This window comes from Monodon monoceros, unplaced genomic scaffold, assembly GCF_005190385.1.
Source record: "Monodon monoceros isolate NGI ecotype Baffin Bay Population unplaced genomic scaffold, NGI_Narwhal_1 Super_Scaffold_18, whole genome shotgun sequence".
Taxonomy (NCBI): Eukaryota; Metazoa; Chordata; class Mammalia; order Artiodactyla; family Monodontidae; genus Monodon; species Monodon monoceros.
This window is the reverse complement of record NW_021703774.1, coordinates 101,441,256-101,454,723: the sequence shown is the minus strand read 5'-3', so window position 1 is coordinate 101,454,723 and position 13,468 is coordinate 101,441,256. Positions and strand designations below refer to the sequence as shown.

Below are 13,468 nucleotides of genomic sequence, written 5' to 3'. Positions count from 1 at the left end.
TGACCTAAATAAATGAAAGGATATGACATTCATGGACTGGAAGATTTAATAACATAAAGATGTCAACTCCTTCTCAATTCAATTTTTGTAAAACTGACAATGTGACAGTAAAAATTTATATGGAACTGCAAAGAGCCAAGAAGAACAAGGTAGGAAAACTTGCCTCATTGAACATGAAGACTTGTTATAATGCCATGTTAATTAAAACAGCATAGTTTTGGTGCAAGGGTAGTTAAAGTAGACCAATGGAAAAAAATAGAGCCCAGAAACAAATTCATACATATATGGTCACTTGATTTATTACAAAGTTAATACTGCAGAGCAGCTGGGAAACAATCTTTTCAACAAATGATGTTGCATAAAATGTACATCCATAAAAAAAAAAAAAGGTGACCTCTATATGTCATATAATATCTAGAATAAGTTCTAGGTAGAAGGTAAATCTAAATGCATCATAAACAACATACAAAGTAATATACAATAACCAATTCTAGATAGAAAGTAGAAAGCAAAATAATAAAGCCTCTAGGACAGTGTCTCTAAACCTCATCAGCACTAGTGAAACTTTAGGCTAAATTAACTTTTTTGTGCACTGTAGAATACTTAGCATTCTGTGCACTGCAGAATGTCTAGTAGCATCCCTAGCCAACCCACTAGATGCCAGGAGTACTCCACCCACCCAGTTGTGAAAACTAACAATGTCTCTGAACACTGCCAAATGTCCTACCCATGGGGTGGAAGGTGTGGCATGAGGGCAGGGTGAAGTGCCTCTAGTTGAGAACCACTAGAGGATACATAGTAGAAGGTAACATAAGAGAATATCTTCATTCATGTTCTTGGAGCAGAGAAAGACTTCTTAGACAGGACACAAGCAGCATTGACTATAAAGGAAAACAATGATAAATCAGACTACACTAAAATTAAGACCTTCCTTTCATCAAAAGGTAACATTAAGAGGGTGAAAATCAAGACAAAATGGATATATTTTTTTAACATATGTAACTAACAGAAGATTTGTATCTAGCATATATAAAAACTCCTAAAAACAGAAGGAAAAGAACTGTTCTTTCCTACTGTTCCTTTCCAGCAGGAAAAAAAGGGCTCATCCATAAAATATGTAACTCCTATAAATCAGTAATATAGAAAGCTAAATAGTAATAATAGTAATAATAGTAAATAGTAATAATAATAGTAAATACTACTACTAATAAAATAGTATTATTTTATTAAATATTAAATAGTAATATTAAATAGTAATAATAATAAAAAAGAGGATATCCAAACGGCCAATAAATTCAAGAAAAAGTACTCAATTTCATTTGGAATCACGGAAATGTATCCTTCAGAAGGGCTAAAATTAAAGAGGCTATTAATACCAAGTGTTGGTGAGAATACAGAGCAATAGGAATCCTCATATTCTGTTGATGGGATAGGTACAATGACTCTGAAAACAATTCTTGCATTATCTTCTAAATTTGAACATACATACACCAATGACCCAGTTATTCTACTTCCGGTATATATCCCACATAAATGTTGCACATGTACCCCATGAAACATTTACAGGAATGTTCATGACAGTATTACTCAGTCCAAATGTCCAACAGTAAAAAGATAAATGGTGATAAAATAGTACAAGGGAGCTACAGTTATATTGGTAGCTGATAACATATATGAATCTCCCAAACATGACAGAGACAAAATGCTACTACTATATAATTCTATTTTTATAAAAGTCCAAAAACAGGTTTAAAAAAAAGCTACCGTCTTTGAAGCCAGGTAGTCGTTACTCCAGGAAATGGGAAAGGGAGAGTGCTTGGGAAAGGAAGCATAGGAGGCTTCTGGTTGCTGGCAGTATTCTATTTCTTGATTTATGGTGGTCATGGAGTGTTTACTTTGTGACGATTCACTCAGCTGTATACTTAGTACAGTTTCCTGTATGTATTATATTTCAATTTTGAAAAAGACATGGGTGGGGAATTCCTGGCGGTCCATTCCCTGGCGGTCCAGTGGTTAGGACCTGGCACTTTCACTGTGGGGGGGGCCAGGTTCGATACCTGGTTGGGGAATTAAGCTCTGCAAGCCGTGTGGCACGGCCCGGAAAGAGGAAAAAAAAAAAAAAAAAGACATGGGGCATTACCTTTTATATGCTGTATATGCAACCCAGAAAACAATAATTACACAAATACTTTAGCTTTATGGTATTATATATCAATTGTTTAGAAGTAAAAATCATGTCTGGGGACATCATAACTTTCCACATCTTACACTTCAAGATCCTTTGCCTAATTAAATAAAACAAATAAAATATATTAAAAATGACTGCCTGAGTTTTTAGTATGTTGCAGGAAGACATAATAAAATATACTTTAAATTTGTTTTCCTACATGTGTCATTTATTTTGATCACCTAAAAAAATCTAATATCTTAGTTTTATATAAGACAAAATAAAATACACGTCTTAGAAAATATTAATATTAAAGGAAAGTTGAAGATGTTTGCTTCTAATATTAAAAATATATTTTTCTAAAATTTAGACACATAGAGGTTTAAGGCAGAATATAAATAATGCCTGGACTAAATAAAGGAGGTTTCTATCAAAAATCTGTAGGCTTTCCCTCCCCATCAAACTAAGGATTGGTTTGTTTTTATATTCCATATGACATTTTAATAAAATGCAGTTTTACAACACCAATTATTATTTTATTTACAAAATAAGGACCAAACATTTATAATATTAAGTTGCTTAATATCAAATAGATCCCCTCTGAATTTAGTCATTTAAGTGGAACGGCGTACAGTTAACGGCAGACAATCTGATTCATTTTTAAGCCAAGTAGTGCCACCAAGTGGTAGCAAATTCTTTTTCCAAAATACCATGCAGAAGCAATAGAAAAGGTTATAATGGAATATAATACTGGAATGGAAAAATCAATCTTAATAAAGTAATAAATTAAAGGAGATAAGATTGTGAAGTATCTTGGTATAAAAGTTTAAAAACAAAACAAAATAGGTCAATCTTTTAAGAAAAAAGTTGTATGTATTACTGAGATGGTCTTACAGTTTCAAAGTTAAATTTTTCATAGAAAGTAAGTAACTATGAATATAGTGCTGTAGACTTTACTTTTTGCTGCTCTTTTTAAAAAAATTTTTATTGGACTATAGTTGATTTACAATGTTGTGTTAGTTTCAGGTGTATGTTGCTTGTTTTTTAATTCCATATTTTCTTAAAAGACTTAAGTTGCTCTAGAAATTAATAAAACACATACAGTAAAAGACCCGAAGGTTTCATAACAATCTGCTACCCTTGTAAGTGTTGGGAGAGAGTGAGGAGAGTCAGAATAGAGAAAAAAAGAAACTTCTGCTTTTCAGTTAATACCTGTATTAGTTTGCTAGCAGTCCTGTAACAAAGAACTACAGACTGGGTGACTTAAGGCTAGAACTCCAAAATTAAGGTGACAGTAGGGCTGATCCCTTCTCGGGGTTGTGAGGAAAGGATCTATTTCAGGTCTCTCCTTGGCTCATACGTAGATCATCTTCCTATTTTGTTTCAAACTGTCTTCCCTCTATACCTGTCTCTGTGTCCAAATTTCCCCTTTTTATAAGGACACCAGTCATAACTGGATTAGGATCCACCCTAAGGACCTAACTTTAACTTGATTACCTCTGTAAAAGACCCTATCTCCAAATAAGGTACTACTCTTAGGTACTGGGGATTAGGACTTCAACATGTGAATTTGGGGTTTGTATAGGGGGTAGGAAATTCAAGCAGCAACACTACTCTTCTGTATTTGTGTATTTTTGATAAGACTATATTTTTATTTAAAAAGAAGACAGAAGTAGCTCTTAAAAGTTGTTAAATGACAGAATATTTGTGATATTGTGACTTACAGTAAGGAACATGTATTTGGTCTTCCCGTTTCTGGCACAGAGTTCCTAAAATCCTTCATTTCCTGTCAGGAGAGCTACAAAGGTGTCTTTTGTTATGTTAATGGGGACTTCTGGCAAGCACCTAAGAATGGGGACTGATTGCCAGAGGAGCCAACTGTGTGATTTTGTACTTTCAGCCCAACTCCCCTGACCTCCAGGTAAGGGAGAGGGGCTGAAGGTTGGATCAATCACCAATGGTGAATGATTTAATCAATCATGCCTATGTGACGCAGCCTCCATAAATACCCAAAAGGATGAGGTACAGAGAGCTTCTGGGTTGGTGAACACATGGAGGTACTGGGAGAGGGGCTTACCCGAAGACGGCATAGAAGTTCTGAGCCCCTTTCCCACATACTTACCCCTATGCATCGTTTCCATCTGGCTGTTCCTGAATTATATCCTTTTATAATAAAGTGGTAATCTAGTGAGCAAATGGATTTCCTGAAGGTCTGTGAGCCCCTCTAGCAAATTAACTGAACCCAATGAGGGGGTCATGGGAAGCTCTGATTTAGAGCCAGTTGGCCAGAAGAACAGGTAAAAACCTGGCCTTGAAACTGGCATCTGAAGTCCAAGGACAGGGTCGTGACAACCTCCAAACTGTAGCCAATTAGTCAGAAGCATAGGTGACAACCTGGGCTTGCAAATGGCATCGCAAGTGTGTGTGTGTGATTGGGCAGAGGGGGAGTGTAGTCTTCTGGACTAAACCCTTATTGTGGAATCTGATGCTGTCTCTGGGTAGATAGTGTCAGGACTGAGTTGAATAGTAGGACACCAACTGGTATCTGGAGAAATGCTTGGTGGTGTGGGGGAACCCCCCTCCCCCCTCCAATCACTGGAATTAAGTCCAGAAGTTTAATAATACTATTTTAATTTCATGAACAATTACCAGCAAAAGAAATTACTAAATTTTAGTATAAAGCTATATATATAAAATATCAAAGTGATAAGTGTTATATAGTTCACATCCAACCCAACTATAATGCACTTAGTCCTAGACCTCATCTCCTAACACTCTCCCTCTTCTCACTGTACCTCAGCTACACCGGCCTCCTTGCTCTTCCTTGACCAGGCCCCACATACTCTGTACTTAGTACTTAGTGTTCTCTGCCTGGAACTCTTCCTCCAAATATATGTGATATGCAGATCTGTTCCTTCAGTTCCAGTTATCTCCTCCTCAGTTCTTCTTAGACCATCCTTAATAACACAGCACTCTCAGTCTCTCTTTATCTCCCCATCTGGTTTTACCTTTCTTACTAATAGTAAGTACTAATACAGTACTTACTAACACCTGAAAGATGATATAGTTATTTGATTATCTGTTTTCTCTTCCCAACTACAAAGTAAGCTCTTTGAGGGCAGAGACTTATGTTTTGTTCACTGATACACCCCTGTTATCTAAAACAGTACCTGGAGTGACTACTTTTTTGTGTGTACTATCATAAGCAGAAAGAATTTTACAAAATTAATGCATCTGCGCTTTCTCAATGGATCTATTTGTTCCTTTCTAACCAATTCTTCACACATATCGGCAGAGTGATCTCTTCAAGTTCATTACTCCTCTGTGGAACACAATGTTTTCCTCTGTCTCAAGACAGAGGAAACCCCAAATCTTTTAACATAGCTGAAATGGCTTTGCTGGACCCTGCCTACCTTTCTAGTCTTGTCACACACTTTCCTCCTAACAGTTTTCAGGGATTCAACTACATTGGCCCTCTCAAATTTCCCAGCATATTCCTTCTCATCACAAAGCCTCTGCAGATGGAGTTTCTTTGGTCTGGAATCCTCTGCTCTCCTCTCCCCAGCCCTCTATCACATAAATTCAGTTAACCTTAGCTCATAATTTTCCTTCAGATCAAAGCTTAAACATCCCTTACTCTAGAAAGGTTTCCTCAAACACTCTGTCAAGTTCCTTTATCATATGCTTTTGAAGAACTGTTCCTTTCAGAGCACTAATATCTTTCAAATATTCAATTGATATTATCATTGTTTAATGTATCTCTCCCACTGAACTGAAGTTCGAAGAGAACATGCACCATGTCTTTTGTTATATACACTGTGTTTTTAAGCAACTAGAATGTGCTTGAATACTAATGAAGAGATACAGATAAAGTAGACTAACTATAAGTGAATAATAAAGCCTGCAATCAGTCAATTTTGGTAATTAAACAAAGCAAACTTTCTTTTTATTAACTTCAATTGTCTTATCTAGACATACTGCATGTTTCTGAGTAGCCTTTCCCTAGCCATCATTGTGTGCACAAAAGATAAAAGCTTATTTAATATTTCTACTAATTTCTATTAGTAATTCTACTATTTCTACTACATATGAATAATATAAATCTCTACAACATTAACTGTTCTATCATTCACTTTCAGGTGCCTAAACAGTAACTATCTCCAGATTGACTTGTATAAATCTGGCATATACTACAAACATTTACTGTTTCTTTATGACAACATCATAATGATAATTAAAATGGGTCAAAATGAATTTTTAAAACAAATTTGTATCATAAATGATATAAAACAAGGCTATAACTGCCTCCCAGATTTACGACTTTTGTTCTAAGTACTTTAATATACCTCTCAGATGACACAGATGCATACCTACTTGCCACAGCAAACTGAAACTTACATATCTGACTTGATGCCTCACACCTTGTTATTACACTCTAAGAGAATGGTTTAAAATGGTTAGAAAAAAACAATTCCAAATAATTTCATTTAACTCTTTAATTCAGTTACATAGGAGAACACTTGAAACTTACTGTTATAGACTGAATTACGTCTCCACCCCACCTCTCCCGCAAATCATATATTGCAGCCTTAAGCCCCAGTACCTCAGAATGTAGTCATATTTGAGACAAGGCCTTTAAAGAGGTAACTAAGTTAAAAAGAGGTAACTAGGGTGGGCACTAATCCAGTCTGGCTGGTGTCTTTATAAAGAGAGATTAGGACATACAGAGAGACATCAAAAATGCATTGCACACAGAACAAAAAGGGAACCCTTAAAAAACTGTTTAAGTAACCCATCATAAGGCAAGAAAAGAGTAACAACAACCAGAGAAAACATCAAAAATTACCTTAAATGTAAATAATCTAAATATATCAAAAGAAAGAAAATGACAGAGTAGATTAAAAAAAACACAACCTTACTATATACAGCTTACAAGAAACTTATTTCAAATTCAGTGACATAAGCAGGCTGAAAATAAAAGAATGGAAAAAGATATGCCACGCAAACACTAATATCTGGTAAAACAAACTTAAAAACAAAGAAAATTACTAGTGATCAACAGGGACATTAAATAATGATAAAATGATCAACCCACCAGGAAGACAATGATCCTAAATGTGTTATACCAAACAACACAACCTCAAAATACACTAAACAAAAACTGATAAAACTAAAAAGAAACAGACAAATCCACAATTGCTGTTGGAGACTTTAACACTCTTCTCTCAGCAACTGATTCAACTACTAAAGAAAATCAGCAAGAATATAAAAAAATCTGAAAACGATCCACCAACAGGCTCTAACTGAAATACTTAAAACATTCCAACCAGCAACAGAGAAATAGATATTTTATCCAAGTGCCTATGAAACATTTATGAAGATAGACAATACCCTCAGCAATAAAACAAACCTGAACAAATTTAAAAGAATGGTAATCAAACTAGAAACTGGTAATGAAAAAATAAAAGGAAAATCTCTATCAACTGAAAATTGAACAACATACTTCTAAATAATCCATGGCTCAAATATTCTCAAAGAAAATTTAAAAAATGAGAACTTAGGGCTTCCCTGGTGGCACAGTGGTTGAGAATCTGCCTGCCGACGCAGGGGACACGGGTTTGTGCCCCGGTCCGGGAAGATCCCACATGCCGCAGAGTGGCTGGGCCCGTGAGCCATGGCTGCTGAGCCTGCGCATCCGGAGTCTGTGCTCCGCAACGGGAGAGGCCACAACAGTGAGAGGCCCGCGTACCACAAAAACAAACAAACAAAAAAAAACGAGAACTTAATGAAAATGAAAATACAACTTATCAAAATATAAGAGATGCAGCTAAAGCAATGCTGACAGGGAAACTTAAATTTATACCATTAAATGTAACATTTGAAAAGAAAAAGAAGAGCAGAATAAATCCAAAGCAAGCAAAAAGAAGGAAATAATAAGTATAACAGCAGAAATAAATGAAATTGAAAACAGAAAAATCACTGAAACAAAAAGCTAGTTATACGAAAAAAATCAATAAAATTAATAAACTTCCAGCAAGAATGATAAAGATTAAAAAAAAATTTGTCAATTTAATAATGAAATGAGATATCACCATAGACCCTTTAAACATTGTAAGGATAATTAAGGGCATACTATGAACAACTTACAAACATAACTTTAACAATTTGATTAAATGGCCCAGGGAGAGGAACCAAAATGGCAGAGTAGAAGGACGTGCTCTCACTCCCTCTTGAGAGAACACCAGAATCACAACTAGCTGCTGGACAATCATCGACAGGAAGACACTGGAAATTACCAAAAAAGATACCCCACATCCAAAGACAAAGGAGAAGCCACAATGAGATAGTAGGAGGGGTGCAATCACAATAAAATCAAATCCCATAACTGGTGGGTGGGTGACTCACAGACTGGAGAACACTTATACCACAGAAGTCCACCCACTGCAGTGAAGGTTCTGAGCTTCCCAACCTGGGAGTCTGGCAATGGGAGGAGGAATTCCTAGAGAATCAGACTTTGAAGCCTAGTGGGAATTGATTGCAGGACTTCGACAGGACTGGGGGAAACAGAGACTCCACTCTTGGAGGGCACACACAAAGTACCGTGTGCATCGGGACCCAGGGGAAGGAGCAGTGACCCTGGGGGAGACTGAACCAGACCTACCTGCTAGTGTTGGAGGGTCTCCTGCAGAGGCGGGGGGTGGCTTTGTTTCATGGTGGGGACAAGGACACTGGCAGCAGAAGTTCTGGGAAGTACTCCTTGGTGTGAGCCCTCCCAGTCTGTCATTAGCCCCACCAAAGAGCCCAGGTAGGCTCCAGTGTTGGGTTGCCTCAGACCAAACAACCAACAGGGAGAGAACCCAGCCACACCCATCAATAGTCAAGTGGATTAAAGTTTTACCGAGCTCTGCCCACCAGAGCAACAGTCAGCTCTACCCACCACCAGTCCCTCCCATCAAGCCTCTTAGACAGCCTCATCCACCAGATGGCAGAGAGCAGAAGCAAGAACTAAATCCTGCAGCCTGTGGAACAAAAACCACATTCACAGAAAGATAGACAAGATGAAAAGGCAGAGGGCTAAGTACCACATGAAGGAACAAGATAAAACCCCAGAAAAACCAAATGAAGTGGAGATAGGCAACGTTCCAGAAAAAGAATTCAGAATAATGATAGTGAAGATGATCCAGGACCTCGGAAAAACAATGGAGGCAAAGATCGAGAAGATGCAAGAAATATTTAACAAAGATCTAGAAGAATTAAAGAACAAACAAACAGAGGTGAACAATACAATAACTGAAATGAAAACTACACTAGAAGGAATCAATAGCAGAATAACTGAGGCAGAAGAACAGATAAGTGACCTGGAAGACAGAATGGTGGAATTCACTGCTGCGGAACAGAATAAAGAAAAATGAATGAAAAGAAATGAACACAGACTAAGAGACCTCTGGGACAACATTAAACGCAAAAACATTCGCATTATAGGGGTCCCAGAAGGAGAAGAGAGAGAGAAAGGACCAGAGAAAATATCTGAAGAGATCATAGTCGAAAACTTGCCTAACATGGGAAAGGAAATAGCCACCAAAGACCGGGAAGCGCAGTGAGTCCCATAAAGGATAAACCCAAGGAGAAACATGCCAATACACACAGTAATCAAATTGACAAAAATTAAAGACAAAGAAAAATTATTGAAAGCAGCAAGGGAAAAACGACAAACAACACACAAGGGAACTCCCATAAGGTTAACATCTGATTTCTCAGCAGAAACTCTAGAAGCCGGAAGGGGGTGGCATGATATACTTAAAGTGATGAAAGGGAAGAACCTACAACCAAGATTACTCTACCTAGTAAGGATCTCATTCAGGTTCGATGAAGAAATTGAACACTTTACAGAGAAGCAAAGGCTAAGAGAATTCAGCACCACCAAACCAGCTCTACAACAAATGCTAAAAGAACTTCTCTAAGTGGGAAACACAAGAGAAGAAAAGGATCTACAAAAACAAACCCAAAACAATTAAGAAAATGGTCATAGGAACATACATATCGATAATTACCTTAAACGTGAATGCATTAAATACTCCAACAAAAACACACAGGCTTGCTGAATGGATACAAAAACAAGATCCATATATATGCTGTGTACAAGAGACCCACTTCAGACGTAGAGACACATACAGACTGAAAGTGAGTGGATGGAAAAAGATATTCCATGCAAATGGAAATCAAAAGAAAGCTAGAGTAGCTATACTCATATCAGATAAGATAGACTTTAAAATAAAGAATGTTACAAGAGACAAGGAAGGACACTATATAATGATCAAGGGATCAATCCAAGATGAAGATATAACAATTATAAATATATATGCACCCAACACAGGAGCACCTCAATACATAAGGCAACTGCTAACAGCTATAAAAGAGGAAATCGACAGTAACACAAAAATAGTGGGGGACTTTAACACCTCACTTACACCAATGGACAGATCATCCAAAATGAAAATAAATAAGAAAACAGAAGCTTTAAATGACACAACAGACCAAATAGACTTAATTGATATTTACAGGACATTCCATCCAAAAACTGCAGATTACACTTAATTCTCAAGAGTGCACGGAACATTCTCCAGGAGAGATCACACCTTGGATCACAAATCAAGCCTCAGTAAATTTAAGAAAATTGAAATCATATCAAGCATCTTTTCTAACCACAACGCTATGAGTTCAGAAATGAATTACAGGGAAAGAAACGTAAAAAACAGAAACACATGGAGGCTAAAAAATATGTTACTAAATAACCAAGAGATCACTGAAGAAATCAAAGAGGAAATCAAAAAATACCTAGAGACAAATGACAATGAAAACACGATGATCCAAAACCTATGGAATGCAGCAAAAGCAGTTCTAAGAGGGAAGTTATACAAGCCTACCTCAAGAAACAAGAAAAATCTCAAGTAAACAATCTAATCTTACACCTAAATGAACTAGAGAAAGAAGAACAAACAAAACCCAAAGCTAGCAGAAGGAAAGAAATCATAAAGAACAGTGCAGAAAAAAATGAAAAAGAAACAAAGAAAATAATAGGAAAGATCAGTAAAACTAAAAGCTGGTTCTTTGAGAAGATAAACAAAATTGATAAACCATTAGCCAGACTCATCAAGAAAAAGAGGGCGAGGACTCAAATCAATAAAATTAGAAATGAAAAAGGAGAAGTTACAACAGACATCGCAGAAATACAAAGCATCCTAAGAGACTACTACTAGAAACTCTATGCCAATAAAATGGACAACCTGGAAGAAATGGACAAATTCTTAGAAAGGTATAACCTTCCAAGACTGAACCAGGAAGAAACAGAAAATGTGAACAGACCAAATCACAAGTAATGAAATTGAAACTGTAATTTAAAATCTTCCAGCAAACAAAAGTCCAGGACCAGATGGCTTCAAAGGTGAATTCTATCAAACATTTAGAGAAGAGCTAACACCCAACCTTCTCAAACTCTTCCAAAAATCTGCAGAGAAAGGAACACTCCCAAACTCATTCTATGAGGCCACCATCACCTTAATACCAAAACCAGACAAAGATACTACCAAAAAGAAAACTACAGACCAATATCACTGATGAATATAGATGCAAATATCCTCAACAAAATACTAGCAAACAGAATCCAACAACACATTAAAAGGATCATACACCATGATCAAGTGGGATTTATCCCAGGGATGCAAGGATTCTTCAATATACACAAATCAATCAATGTGATACACCATATTAACAAATTGAAGAAGAAAAACCATATGATCATCTCAATAGATGCAGAAAAGGCTTTTGACAAAATTCAACACCGATTTATGATAAAAACTCTCCAGAAAGTGGGCATAGAGGGAACCTACCTCAACATAATAAAGGCCATATACAACAAACCCACAGCAAACATCATTCTCAATGGTGAAAAACTGAAACCATTTCCTCTAAGATCAGGAACAAGACAAGGATGTCCACTCTCACCACTATTATTCAACATAGTTGTGGAAGTCCTAGCCGTGGCAATCAGAGAAGAAAAAGAAATAAAAGGAGTACAAATTGGAAAAGAAGAAGTAAAACTGTCACTGTTTGCAGATAACATGATACTATACATAGAGAATCCTAAACATGCCACCAGAAAACTACTAGAGGTACTCAATGAATTTGGTAAAGTTGCACGATACAAAATTAATGCAGAGAAATATCTTGCATTCCTATACACTAATGATGAAAGATCTGAAAGAGAAATTATGGAAACACTCCCATTTACCATTGCAACAAAAAAACAATAAAATACCTACAAATAAACCTACCTAGGGAAAAAAAAGACCTGCATGCAGAAAACTGTAAGACACTGATAAAAGAAATTAAAGATGATACCAACAGATGGAGAGATATACCATGTTCTTGGATTGGAAGAATCAATATTGTGAAAATGACTATACTACCCAAAGCAATCTACAGATTCAATGCAATCCCTATCAAATTACCAATGGCATTTTTTACGGAACTAGAACAAATCATTTCAAAATTTGTATGGAGACACAAAAGACGCCGAATAGCCCAAGCAGTCCTGAGGGAAAAAAACGGAGCTGGAGGAATCAGACTCCCTGACTTCAGACTATACTACAAAGCTACAGTAATTAAGACAATATGGTACTGGCACAAAAACAGAAACATAGATCAATGGAACAAGATAGAAAGCCCAGAGATAAACCCACACACTTCTGGTCAACTAATCTATGACAAAGGAGGCAAAGATATACAATGGAGAAAAGACAGTCTCTTCAATAAGTGGTACTGGGAAAACTGGACACCTACATGTAAAAGAATGAAATTAGAATACTCCCTAACACCATACACAAAAATAAACTCAAAATGGATTCGAGATCTAAATGTAAGAGCGGACACTATAAAACTCTTAGAAGAAAACATAGGAAGAACACTCTTTACATAAATCACAGCAAGATCTTTTTTGATCCACCTGCTAGAGTAATGGAAATAAAAACAAAAATAAACAAATGGGACCTAATGAAACTTCAAAGCTTTTTCACAGCAAAGGAAACCATAACAAGAGGAAAAGACAGCCCTCAGAATGGGAGAAAATATTTGCAAACGAATCAACAGACAAAGGATTAATCTCCAAAACATATAAACAGCTCATGCAGCTCAATATTAAAGAAACAAACAACCCAATCCAAAAATGGGCAGATGACCTAAATAGACATTTCTCCAAAGAAGACATACAGATGGCCAAGAAGCACATGAAAAGCTGCTCAACAA

The 13,468-nt window shown here is 36.5% G+C and overlaps 1 protein-coding gene across 3 annotated transcripts in view; it reads right to left on the bottom strand.

The window, feature by feature from the left end:
* Nucleotides 1–13,468, bottom strand: part of ZNF644 (zinc finger protein 644) — a 114,400-nt gene that overhangs the window by 42,624 nt on the left and 58,308 nt on the right. The window lies entirely within an intron of this gene.